The sequence below is a fragment of the Tinamus guttatus genome, unplaced genomic scaffold, assembly GCF_059628265.1.
Source record: "Tinamus guttatus ecotype Peru unplaced genomic scaffold, ASM5962826v1 Tinamus_guttatus_pri_ptg000439l, whole genome shotgun sequence".
NCBI classification, from domain to species: domain Eukaryota; kingdom Metazoa; phylum Chordata; class Aves; order Tinamiformes; family Tinamidae; genus Tinamus; species Tinamus guttatus.
In genome coordinates this window covers 1508850-1520363 of record NW_028288973.1, presented here as the reverse complement: position 1 = coordinate 1520363, position 11514 = coordinate 1508850, and positions in this window count along the sequence as shown.

Here is an 11514-nt window from a genome sequence, read left to right as displayed (position 1 = left end):
GGGCGCAGAGCGGCGCCCGGCGGCGGCCCCCGCTGCCCCGCGGCGGCTCCCGGGCCCCGCCGGTGCGTGGAGGCGGCGGCGCGCGGTGCTCAAGGGCCGCTCCCCGCCGGCGCTGTCCGCGGTGCTGCAGGAGACGCTGCCGCTCGCCGGGCGCGCGCCGGGCCGCGGTGCTGCGGGGAGAGCTCCGCTGGCCGCGCCGCCCGCGCCGCCCGCGCCCCAGCATCCGCGGGCGGCAGCCGCCTCCTCCGCGCTGCGCGGGCAGGCGGCGGGCAGGGAGGGGCGGGCGGGCGGGCGGCCTCCCCCCGCCCCGCGCCGGGCCCGCGCTGCCGGCAGGGCTCGCTGCCGCGGGCTGCCCTCCCTGCCTGCCCTCGCTGCCGTCGCTGGGGCTCGCCCTGCTTTTCTGCCTCTCTCTGCCCCCACCGGCGCCGCTTCGCCCGCCGCCCCCCGGCTCGGGCGCTTTCGCATCCCAGCCCTGCGTGCCCGGAGCTGCGAGCGCAGCCCCGCGCATCGCGCTTAGACCCGCGCAAAACTTCGGGCAGACGTTTCTCTCCCCACGAGACGGGTGAAATGTAACGTGGAAGGGTAATTCGAATATGAGCATTTATTATTGTTGTTGTTATTATTTTTAAGTGCTTGCTCTTCACTCTTCTCGGGGTAGCTGCAAGTTGCATATGCTTTGGTGTTGCTCATTTTTCTTCTGTGCCTCTGTCTTCCCCTGACCAGTGTTGCATGAATCCCTGTGTTCTGACTTTCTCTTTGTAGCTTTCTGTGAAATCCCAAAGCCTGCTCCAAGAAGCAGACATTTTGGGAAGATTTGTCATGAAAAGGATGATTTATTACTATTATTTTGCTAAGAAAAGGAACCACAGCAAACTGAATCCCTTCCTCCCCACCCTCGCTCTACACAAGATAATCCGCCTTTCACATATTCCTTTTGCGCAAAAAGATGCATGAGCAGAATGGATACAAACTGAAATCTACCACTGCCTGTGATGCTTAAGTATCCCATGTCAGACACAACCCAACAGTACCAGAAACATATAGAAAATTGTGCAATACTGACCTCTAAGTATGCTTTAATTCTCTCTCCCTTCCTAAGCAGCATCATTACACCAGGTTAATTACATTAGTCACCTCCTGATTCTGTACATGTAGCTGCTCATTAATGCAACAATCATAAGGAAAAAGAATAATGTAGTTCTTGATGCTACTGATTTTGTTTCTCTGTGATCCGCTTCATAGTTGAGTGAACAAGATACCAGAAGGGCGGCTTTACATCCACTATTCTGCAGGAGTGGGGGTGAGAATCAGGGGAGGGGGGTGCTGGAAAGTTGAGGGCTTCAGCTACATTTTAAATTCATAACTCCATTTCTCTGTCCTCCCTTCTCCCTCTCTGGGATTCATGATGGTTTTGTCCTCTGAGGACAATTTCCCTCAGGTCTGTTGGACATGGCAGACTCTAAAGCAAGCGGCAGGATGTCCACTGGATACCCTACAGACTGCTGAGCATTTCCCCGACTGGGAGACCTCAGACCAGGCCACCCTGACAGTTGAGAAAGAGAGAAGGGTGTTCACCAGCAAGCACTGGTTGTTGTCTGGAACCCACCATACACAGATCCTCAGCAGAATGCAGGAAAAGGTCTGGCAGAAGCAGGAGGAGAGATGGAGGAAGGTGGACAAGAGGCCATGTAGGCTGAGCCCCAATGAGGCATTGCTGGGAGTCCCTGCCATCTCCTCAGGCAATAAGCACAGTTCCTAGCCTCATCTGTCAGAAATCTGGCTTCACAGGAGCTGCAGCGGGGTAGGGAGGGAGAGAAGACAAGGTTCTTGGGCTTGTCAAACAGCTGAGTGTGGCAAGGGCAGGAGGGCCTTTTAACTCTCTGTGTACAGCGTTCTGCATTGAAGGGAGGAGAGCAGTGACAAATTGTTTCTTTGAAATGGTGTTTTTGGCTCAAAGTATTTTGAAAGGCTGAGAGCTGCAGAGAACCCCACCCTCCAGCTGCTAGGAGAAGATGGCCTTACAAGGGTTGTGTGCAGTGACGAGGGGTCTTCATGCGGCCTGTAGCTAGGGAAGTTAATTAAGATCATCCTAGGATCTCTACTCCCCTTCTGAGAAGTTTCCCCTGAGAGAGGGGAGAGTGTCTCGGAGAAGAAAGCAGTAAGGGAGAAATAAGTCACTCTGAAGCCTTAGAACCATTTTCTTCTTTTGTTGGTAGCTGTATGTTTCCTACCTTACCCTTATTTCTGAAGGCTCTGAAGAGGAAGAAAGCTTTTGCTTAATATTCTGTCACTGAAGTCCATCAGGCATCAACACTGCATATGCAGAAGGCGGAGGAACTATGAAAGTCTGTGGAGCTCGTAGCTCCGTAGAAGATGAGTTTCTCAGTTAGTCTGTGTTTTCCAAAATTCTAGTTCAAATCTTCTAGTAACACCGCACAGGCAATCTGACTGGAGAGAATGGAGATATGAAAGGCTCAAGGCCCCTGAAAGCTTAGCTATCCTTACACAGCAGTCATTCAAAGAGGAGAGGGATAGAAAAGGTGATGCTATGTTTCTTTTTGCTTAGGGCTTACCTGCGTAGCCTGTGTGGTTAAGTCTTTGTATTACTGTGACAACTTGGCACAGGGTTGTTGTGCTGCTCTGTTCAAATAGGGGTGGTGTCTGAGTTGAGGAGCTTGGTTTTGTTGCTGAGTGTAGTGGGACTGGTAGGGTGAGTAAGCAGACACTGCTGAGGCTGAAGATTTGGGCTTACAGGGCATTCCTACAAGGTTAAATTATTATTAAATTATTAAATTATAGATTTAATCTGCAACAAGGAAAATGCTGCAGAAATTATAGGACTATATATTTTTTTATTAGACTCATCTTGTCAGATTCAGAGGATAAAGCTGCAATTGGGCCAAAACAAACACTCTCAAGTCAGTACAGGACTATTGACAAGTCTGATTTCAGGTTAGTCCAGCAACAGAACAGTGGAGCATTCTCCCAAGAGAAACTGCCAATGCAAGAAGGCAAGGTCTGCAATATGGTGAGTTCTTTATTCTCTGGCTAAACAGAGTGGGACCTATAAGGAATCAGCATGTCTTAGAATCAGGACTAAATACATCCTCCTGCCTCATACTTCCCAATTTCCAGAAATAATTCTTTTCCTGTTATCCTACTTATACGCTCTAGACCGTGCACAATAATCCCTCTACAATTCTAAATGCCACAAGAGAAGAACGGAACAAAGGCAATGCAAATGCCAGAATGTCCTGTGCGACTACTTGTGCTGTGGCTAGATGCTGTGCTGAGATTTCATCTTTCCTACAAAGAATCATTAAAAATGATTATACAAAACAAGAATACAGAATAAAAGCACTGTGGCAGATTTTTTTTACAGCAGTAGTGTGTTACCGAACAGCACAACACAAAATGACATCTATAGGAGAGTAAGGAGAGAGAAATTAATAGGCTGGAGGAAATAGAGAGATTTTAAATTACATTTTAAATTACATGAAATGAGAAGCTGATGAGACAGGGAGCTGCAGGAAGTCTGCTTCCAATGGCAAACCAAGAGTGCTGCTATTTGTGGAGAGAGGGGGCAGTGCTGTAGGAAATAAAGGGGCATGAGAAAGATGCAAGGAGGGAGATGAAGGGCATGAAGTAAGAAGCAACTCCATGGAACTGAAATGAGTATTTGAGTGCTGCAGTGGCACTTTTTGGCACATAGGAGAAATCATATAGTGATAGTACATGAAAATTGGTGTCTAGGAATCTTTGTCCTGGGGAGGCCAGCTACGGAGAAGCTGCTGTAATGAAATGCAAAAGCAGTGGAGTTGATGCAGCTGTATTCACAGGCAGTGCTGAGGTGCTAATAGATGCACCAGCATAGGAGATGTTAGGAGAAAGAAATTGGGGTGAGGTAATGATCATAGTAAAAAATGAAAGCCAGTGAGGCAGGGAAGACAGAAGAGAGATATGACTCCAGAAAGATAACTAATATATAGGACGTTTCACTGGAGAAGGTTGGAAAAAGAACGCATATTTGTATGATGAGACAAGCAGAAGAGAAGATCAGAGCAGTCATCTCTGACACCTAAAGCTGATGTTCTCAAAACACTTTAGAAATATTAGTTACACAACATCTGCATGATGATAGCTTTCTTAAAACCATTTAATGAACTAGCAAACTGAAGTAATAAGAAATTTTGTGATTTTGACAGGTAGAGGTAAAGGAGAGAGTGAGGGAGAGGGATAATAGAGATAGAGATACGGCAACAGTGATACAGATAGAGATCGAAAAGCCCCAGTGGTCCTTACTCCTTATCTTCATGTCTATTAATGTGGGAATCAATACAAAAGGGAGCTTAAGCTTCAAACATTCAAATACTATAGGGGATTCATTTCTAGAATAATGCTATGACTAGGAAGGAAGGAAGAAGGGAGATAAAGGGCATAGAGGTCTAACAAAGAGCTCTGAAGTGACTAGGTTTCTTTGCAGAACTGGTGCTGGAGCCATCTTGAGAGCGCACAGAAAACTTGTGTTCATTAAGAGTGAAACCCTGATAGGAGAGGATCAAGTATGAGGCTAAAAGGCTTCCAAACATAGCTGTTTCTACATTCTCTTCACGGATAAACATTACGCAAAGAATGTGTTTAGCCTCATAACAATCTTGGAAAGCAATATATTCAGTGGTTTGTAGAGGCACTGAGGCACTGGAAAGAAAATCCTAACCCCAAAACCCATGAAAGCCAAAATCTTGTACTCCTTTTATTGTGATCTGGGTGCTGCCATAAGTGAGTTGCCCATTGAGTTACCAGAGAGATCTGTTGCAGTGTGATGCTTGAAGCTAAAATTTCTGTCCTTTCAGTGCAAGATTCCTTTTCTCATGCAACCTTTCCTTTTTTTTTTTTTTCATTTTTTTTTTTTCATTTTGTGGTGACCTTTGAAATGTTTGCTATTTGAAGATAATTTAAAAAAAATGCAAATGGTGAAATGGTGTCTCAGATCTAGGATTTCCCAAAGTGTATGCACACTGCCCCCAGTTGTCCCCTATGTGCTATATTGATTACAACGTTTTTAAAATCACATGCTGCTAAGTGTCCTCTCATGAGCCTGTGGATTGATTTCTTCAAACAGGGAAAGGCTTTCTCTTTTACTTGAAGTAGATTGTGATAGAAGATTTGGGTTCCTGGCACAAATTTTCCACCATGATGAATTGCTGGAATGTGAACTGTTTTGCCTGTCTTCCTTTTTCCATGCTGTGCTGGAGTTTGTATGTACAGCAAGCTCCTAATCAATAGGAATAGAAAAAAAATCAATATCTGCAACCCATTAGCTCTAACAGAGGGCAGGCTGCTAGTAAGTCACTTCAGCCAGAATTACAGTATTTGGTAAAGTATTGTAAGTATACATACACACATATGTACACATACATTATTACCGAGTAAGAATAGCAGAGATAATCACCTGTGATCACATCCCCTCCACCCCACCAGCATGCCTCTCCCCACATATCTGCATAACTATGTTCATTAAAAGACACTGCCTGCCTCACACCTGGATGCTATCCCTACTGTGTTTAAACTCCAGAGCACACATTCTTCTGCAGCTCATTACAATCCCAGGCTGCCTACATGTCACACTGTCTTGTTTATAAATACATACCTCTACACCCTCCTCCATAATCTATAACCTATAGAAGTCCACTGTAAGATTCACTTATTCCTAAGCATACAGACATTCCTACTCCTCTTCTGCCTCCCGAAATCTTTCATCATTATCCTCCATTTTCTTCACATCCATATCCAAAAAATAAGGCATAGATAGTTTCCATGGACATCCATATACAACCAATTCTGGAAGCATATTCCAGGAAACAAGGCAGAAAGGTACGGCAAATGGAGACCAGGATGAGTAAGTTTCTGCAATGCAGAGATAACGAAAACAAAGAGGGGGGAAAGAATCTCTAATGAGTTGCTCATTACTTTAAAAATGAATATGGCACAAATTTTATGATTAGAATCTCCTGAAAGGTCAGTGCACAAGGAGTGGATCCCCCAGAATAGAGCAGAGAAGCAATGGATCTGGCTGGATCCTGTATGAAATATGGCAGAAATATGAGATAACTTCATCTTGCTCCCAAGATGTCCATTCATTCACTCTCTGTAACTAGAACAGTCTCACCCCAGATCTTCCTTTCATGGTCTAAGAGATGGTCTCTCTTGATCAGTTTCAGAATCCACTTGTTAAAAACCCGTAATTTCATGGCAAACAGGTTTATGAAATTCTCATGAGGAAATATGCAGCCAACATGGACTGTCTCTTAAAGAATAAAAATGAATACGTTTCGTATAAACACAGCAGTAATCAAGCAGAGAAGAGAATTTCCAAGAATAAACCAAGAAAGAAAGTTTATATTGTTTCAGAACTGACGATTTTCAGAATCTTCCTAGAAGAATGAGCAAAATGATAAATGCTAAAGGAAAGGCAAGGTCTACAGTGAGGTTTGTTCACATTGATAGTGATCAATGTTTCCTGGTAGCAGACTTTCATCTATGGTAAATGGCACAGATGGAGAGACGCAAAAGAAGAGCATCCTGTGCAGCCTTACCTATTCACTGTCATAGGCTAAAGCCACAACCCAGCCTTAACAGGAGCTTCTGGAACCCTGAACAGCCACAGAGGCATCACTGGGGCTTCCTGCGTGGGGCAGGCTTACTTTCCTAGGTCCAGTGGGACTGATGCAGGTAACCCTTCTGCAATCCTTTTGTCATCTTTAAGATTTCCCTAACTCTTCTTTTGACAGGTAGCTTATGATATCGCAGTGGAATATTGACCCTTCAATTTCAGTGGTGCTCAGGAATAGTTCAGATTGAAAAAGAAACAGCCTAAGCATAAATAAATAAATAAATAGATCAATAAATAAATGGAGACAGTTTTGGTGGAAGCTTGAAAAATAAAAGATCAGTCTCTGGACTAGTATAGCAGTTGTACTTCAGGCTTTTCAGGGGGCAAATCAAGAAAAGTGTGTATCCTAATATTTGTTCAGTATCTCAAAGAGTGGAGAAGCTTAGAAGAGTCAAAGTTACCAGTTCCCACTGAAATCAGTGAGAACATGCTATTGATTTTAATGTTTAGACTTTCTTTCTGTAGCTCCACATGACCAGGCAGGCATTCAGTAAGATGCACTTTAGTAAGTAACTTCAGTAAGTTTTACCTTAGAAACTATTTCAAAGAAAGCCAGCTGGTATATTGCAGCCACAGATCCATCACAGCAGTTTCTAGGAAGCAGTCTTAGATTACCATCATAATGGTTTAGGTATTCCCTGCCTTGGGAATGGAGGCCAACTTTAAAAGGAAAATAAAACACATATTTTTATTCAGGCTCTTAACTCCATGTTTAGACATTGAAGAACTGTCCTGTTTTTCGGTTGTGCTGAGCAATCAGCATCTCCCATTGATTTTATGCAGATGCAGTGATTCCAAATACCTCTGAAAATCTGGATGTCTGTTTTGATATCTATATATCATTTTAACACATGAATTCTGATGTCCTATAACAACAGAATTTTTAATAGAAATGAAATCAGAAGTCTCCAGGCTAAATTCAGGGCTCATCAGGACTTATTCCTTTCAGTCACTCACTGCACCTACTGGCTGCTTGTGTAAATTTCTGGGGAATGGTGTGGAAACAGGCTTTACACATTCTGTAGCAAACCAGCTACCATGCAATTGCTTTGCAGAGCAGAGCAATTCCCAGCAGCGCCAGGGAAAGCACTTGGCTCTTCCAGCTTCACAAGGTCAGGTCGAGGGCATTGACAACATCTCTCCATCGGCTCTGTGGACCCCAGTAGGGGCCGGCTGAACATCTCAGCTTGTTCATCACCACCTCCAAGGCTGTGGGGGTACCTTCTCCTTTGTGCTTTGCACCTTGTTCGCTCATTATTGTTTGCTTTGACACAATGAGCAAGTCTGGCAGAGAAAGCTTTTATCAGCCTTGCTCCCCTCTCTACCTCGGGGTAAGGGAACATGCACTGGAGAAGGCAGCTCAGAGGCAGGAAGGGGGGCTCTCAGGCTGGTTATTCCCTGGGTTAAGGAGGTAGCTGGTACATGAGCTGTCTCCCGTGCAGATGGACACTCCTGCCATGCTCACGACAGCTGCATTCTTGGACAGCATACTTTTCCAGATCATATGCCCACACATTTTGGATAAAACTATTTAGTTGCCATCATTCAAGTAGCCAGTCTGAAGCGACAAACTACTACTCTATTTCACAGACCACTGGGACTCTTCTCTGCAATTGACCTATATTAGCTTTAAGCTTCATTTGTTCTGGTCTGCACTCCCTTCTCTTCTCCCACATGGAGTACATGCACTGCTCCTCCCCCTCAAACAAACACCTTTATACATCCAAGGACACTGTAAAAATAAAATGATCACAACCTGGCCCTCCGGGAACCTCAGTTTTACAGTTTGTCCCACTCTGATGCTAGCAGAATTCACAACCCAGTTCAAAAGAGACAGACAGTGAGTGAGAGAAAGCAGGCAGACAGGCACAGACAGAAGCGGGTAGAGGAACCAGGGAAAGAGAAAAAAAGGAGCTAAAGAAAAGAAACAGGGCAAAGGGAAAGAATAGTTGGAACAATAAGAGCAAGGTATGTAAAGTGGTAATCTAGAACACAGAATAGAGAGGGGGAAGTGGAGTTACAGAAAAATGCAAATGAAGGAACAAATACATAAAGAAGGAGATGACAAAAGACACAGGCAAGAAAATAGGAAAAATGGCCAAAAGGAGAGGGGGACAGGCAGAATTAAGCAGCAAAGAAAGGAACCCCGACCATGAGATGAGGGGAAAAACTAAGAAGGTTCCTGTGAGGTTTGGGCACTGTTTTTTCATACCTCCCTGTCCATTGAAAATACAGTGGTAGGAAAAGGACTGTGGATCTTAAACGCCTCCTAAGCAGTGAAGCAGGTATGCTGTAAGCAGCTAGTCCACAGGCTGTGAGAGCTCAGGCACACTTTGCAGTCCAGCAGGCAGGAGGCAATCTGCACTAACACAGTGGTGTTCATGCTCCCAGGTCCAGTGGGTCTCTCTATGCACTGCCAGTGAGTCCTGCATATGTAAAAATGCTTCTTTTTAGTATCAGGGAGTTGAGCTCTGATCTCTGCTCTGCATTCTCACAGCAAGAGAATGTCAACCCTCAAACACCAAAGGGGTATCACTATTAGCCTTTCTTCTTCTCATATGAAGCCTTTTCCTCTCCCCACCCCCAAAATCCCAGTTCTTATTTGCACTGAGGGCTGCATTTCCTTCCCACATCTCTCTCCTTTTCTTTTTTTTTCCCCTCAGTTCATCTCCAGCTATGATCTTTTGCTCCTTTAGCTCTGCTTTATCTCTCTCCTCTCTCCTTATGGCTGTTCTCCCTCACTGCCATTCCCTCAGCTCCCCCTTACACATACATACATAAACACACACGCACACACAAAATCTCTTTTATCTTCATCTCCGTAGCTATCCAGTTACCCATTACTGTAAGTGCTTAGCTGACACACATCTCTCTTCCACAGACAATCCATCTTTCTCCCCACCACACACCTGCCAAATCTGCCTGTCTCTCCTTCCTTCAAAGTCTTTCTCTCTCACTTTATCCCCCAGCCAGTCCATTTCTTTGTCTCCCCCCTCCCCAACAATTCATATGTCTGTCTTTCTATATAATCCATCTCTCTCCCCTTCTCCCACACTCTGCCCGTCTGTCTGTCCGTACTTCTTACCATTCTCTCTAGCTGATTCACATGCTCCCCAATCCATCCCTCTCCCCCTTTCCCCTCCCTTTCACCGATTTCATCTCTTTGTGTCTCCTACACACCCAGGACCACGCTCGCTCTCTCCCATACTGAGAGGAGGCGGCAGCAAAGAATTTGCTGCTGACCGCTGCATTGCTAGGAGGCAAACACATGGCCGGCCTTGTGCAGGCCAGTTTCTGCCTGAGTGCCCCAAGTCACATATCCCCAGCATCATCTCCGGCGCTGGGAAAACAGATGGTATAATAAATGAGCACAGTCTGATAAAAGGAGGAAAGGGTGCCTGCCTTGGATGTCCCTCGCCTGCACAGAGATACACATCCAACATCAGCACAGCTCTCCTACTCCTCTGCCAGTCCAGTTTCCCGCCAGAAGTACCCAATTGAGCAAGGCATAAGCACTACCCTAACACGAGATGGAGAGGAGAGGGGTAGGAGAGGGTGTTAGTGAATAGAAAAAAATGTCTGTTTTTTTCCTGATGGCAGCTTAGAACCCCAGAAATGTTCTAAGGAACATGGGAGGATCCAAGCAGTTTTAAACATAATAGGGGAGTTGTTAGCACTGGAGGTGTAGCAGAACTGTGTGTACGTCTGGTTACAAGGAGCAACCAGTTCTCCATGCACAGGGGCATTTAGGAATAAGATATCTAAATGACTGTGTGCTCACTTCTCCTGTCTTGATGAAGAGGGAAAACCACGGTGCTGGCAGTCTCAGTGGGGACGGCCATCAACAGTAACAACATAGTCCACTTAAAAGAACTAACCTGAGGTCTCAAGGGGTGCAGAAGCTAGAGAGGACAGACAACTGTAATACTGTGCTTCTGCCCATACCACAAACATGCTCCTGCCCTTACTGAGCTTCATGACATTACCCAATAAACTGTTTCCTCCATTACTTCTCCAGACATCTGCATTTGGAAACTTACACCATCCTTTCCTGTGCATTTACCTCAGCCCTAAGAAACCCACAGTTGTTTCCTTTGACAAAACCTCTAGCTGTTCCTTCCCAATTTAATGTTTTCATATTCATTGCAACCTGATATTTCTATACGGACAATAGCACTGAAAAGCATTCTTAACACTGTAAGACATCTTTCCTAGACATTCAGTTTTTATCCTTAAAAGCTGATTTTATGTCCACTGCTTCAATTTTACTCTGAATTCCAATACTTCCAGCTTCACAGTCCACGGACTGAAGCCATCCAACATAACAGTCCCAGAAATAGTGCACAATGACCGCACAAATCTATTGAAAAGAGAGTGATAATTCACAGGAGTCAAAATAGATTAGCAAAACCAAAGAAGGGAAAACAGTGCAGCAAATAGTTCTGTCCCATGAAGAGCCGATGGAATTATTTATTAAAGTAATTTTATTCATGAACAGGGTGATTTCTACCTGCTTTATACTGAGGCTACATATTGATATTTCGTGAAGGTATTCTGCTTTATGACTGTTCTTGATAGGTCAGTGCTGAGGTTGTAATGGTCACTTCTGCTCAGTCAGGAGAGATGCAGGTTCTCTTTCCATTTCTTGAATGGATGAACATAATACATTTGGGATACTGCAGCACAATTATGCAGGAATGTGTGTGCTCTTTTTCCCCCACAGAAATGTTTAAGCAAATAGATCACCCCAATCTCTAGAAAAAGAAAATACAGAAAGGACTGGAATTAATTTGTGTTTTAACTGATACAAAGGTTTGTGGGTAATAATTGTAGGTATCTAT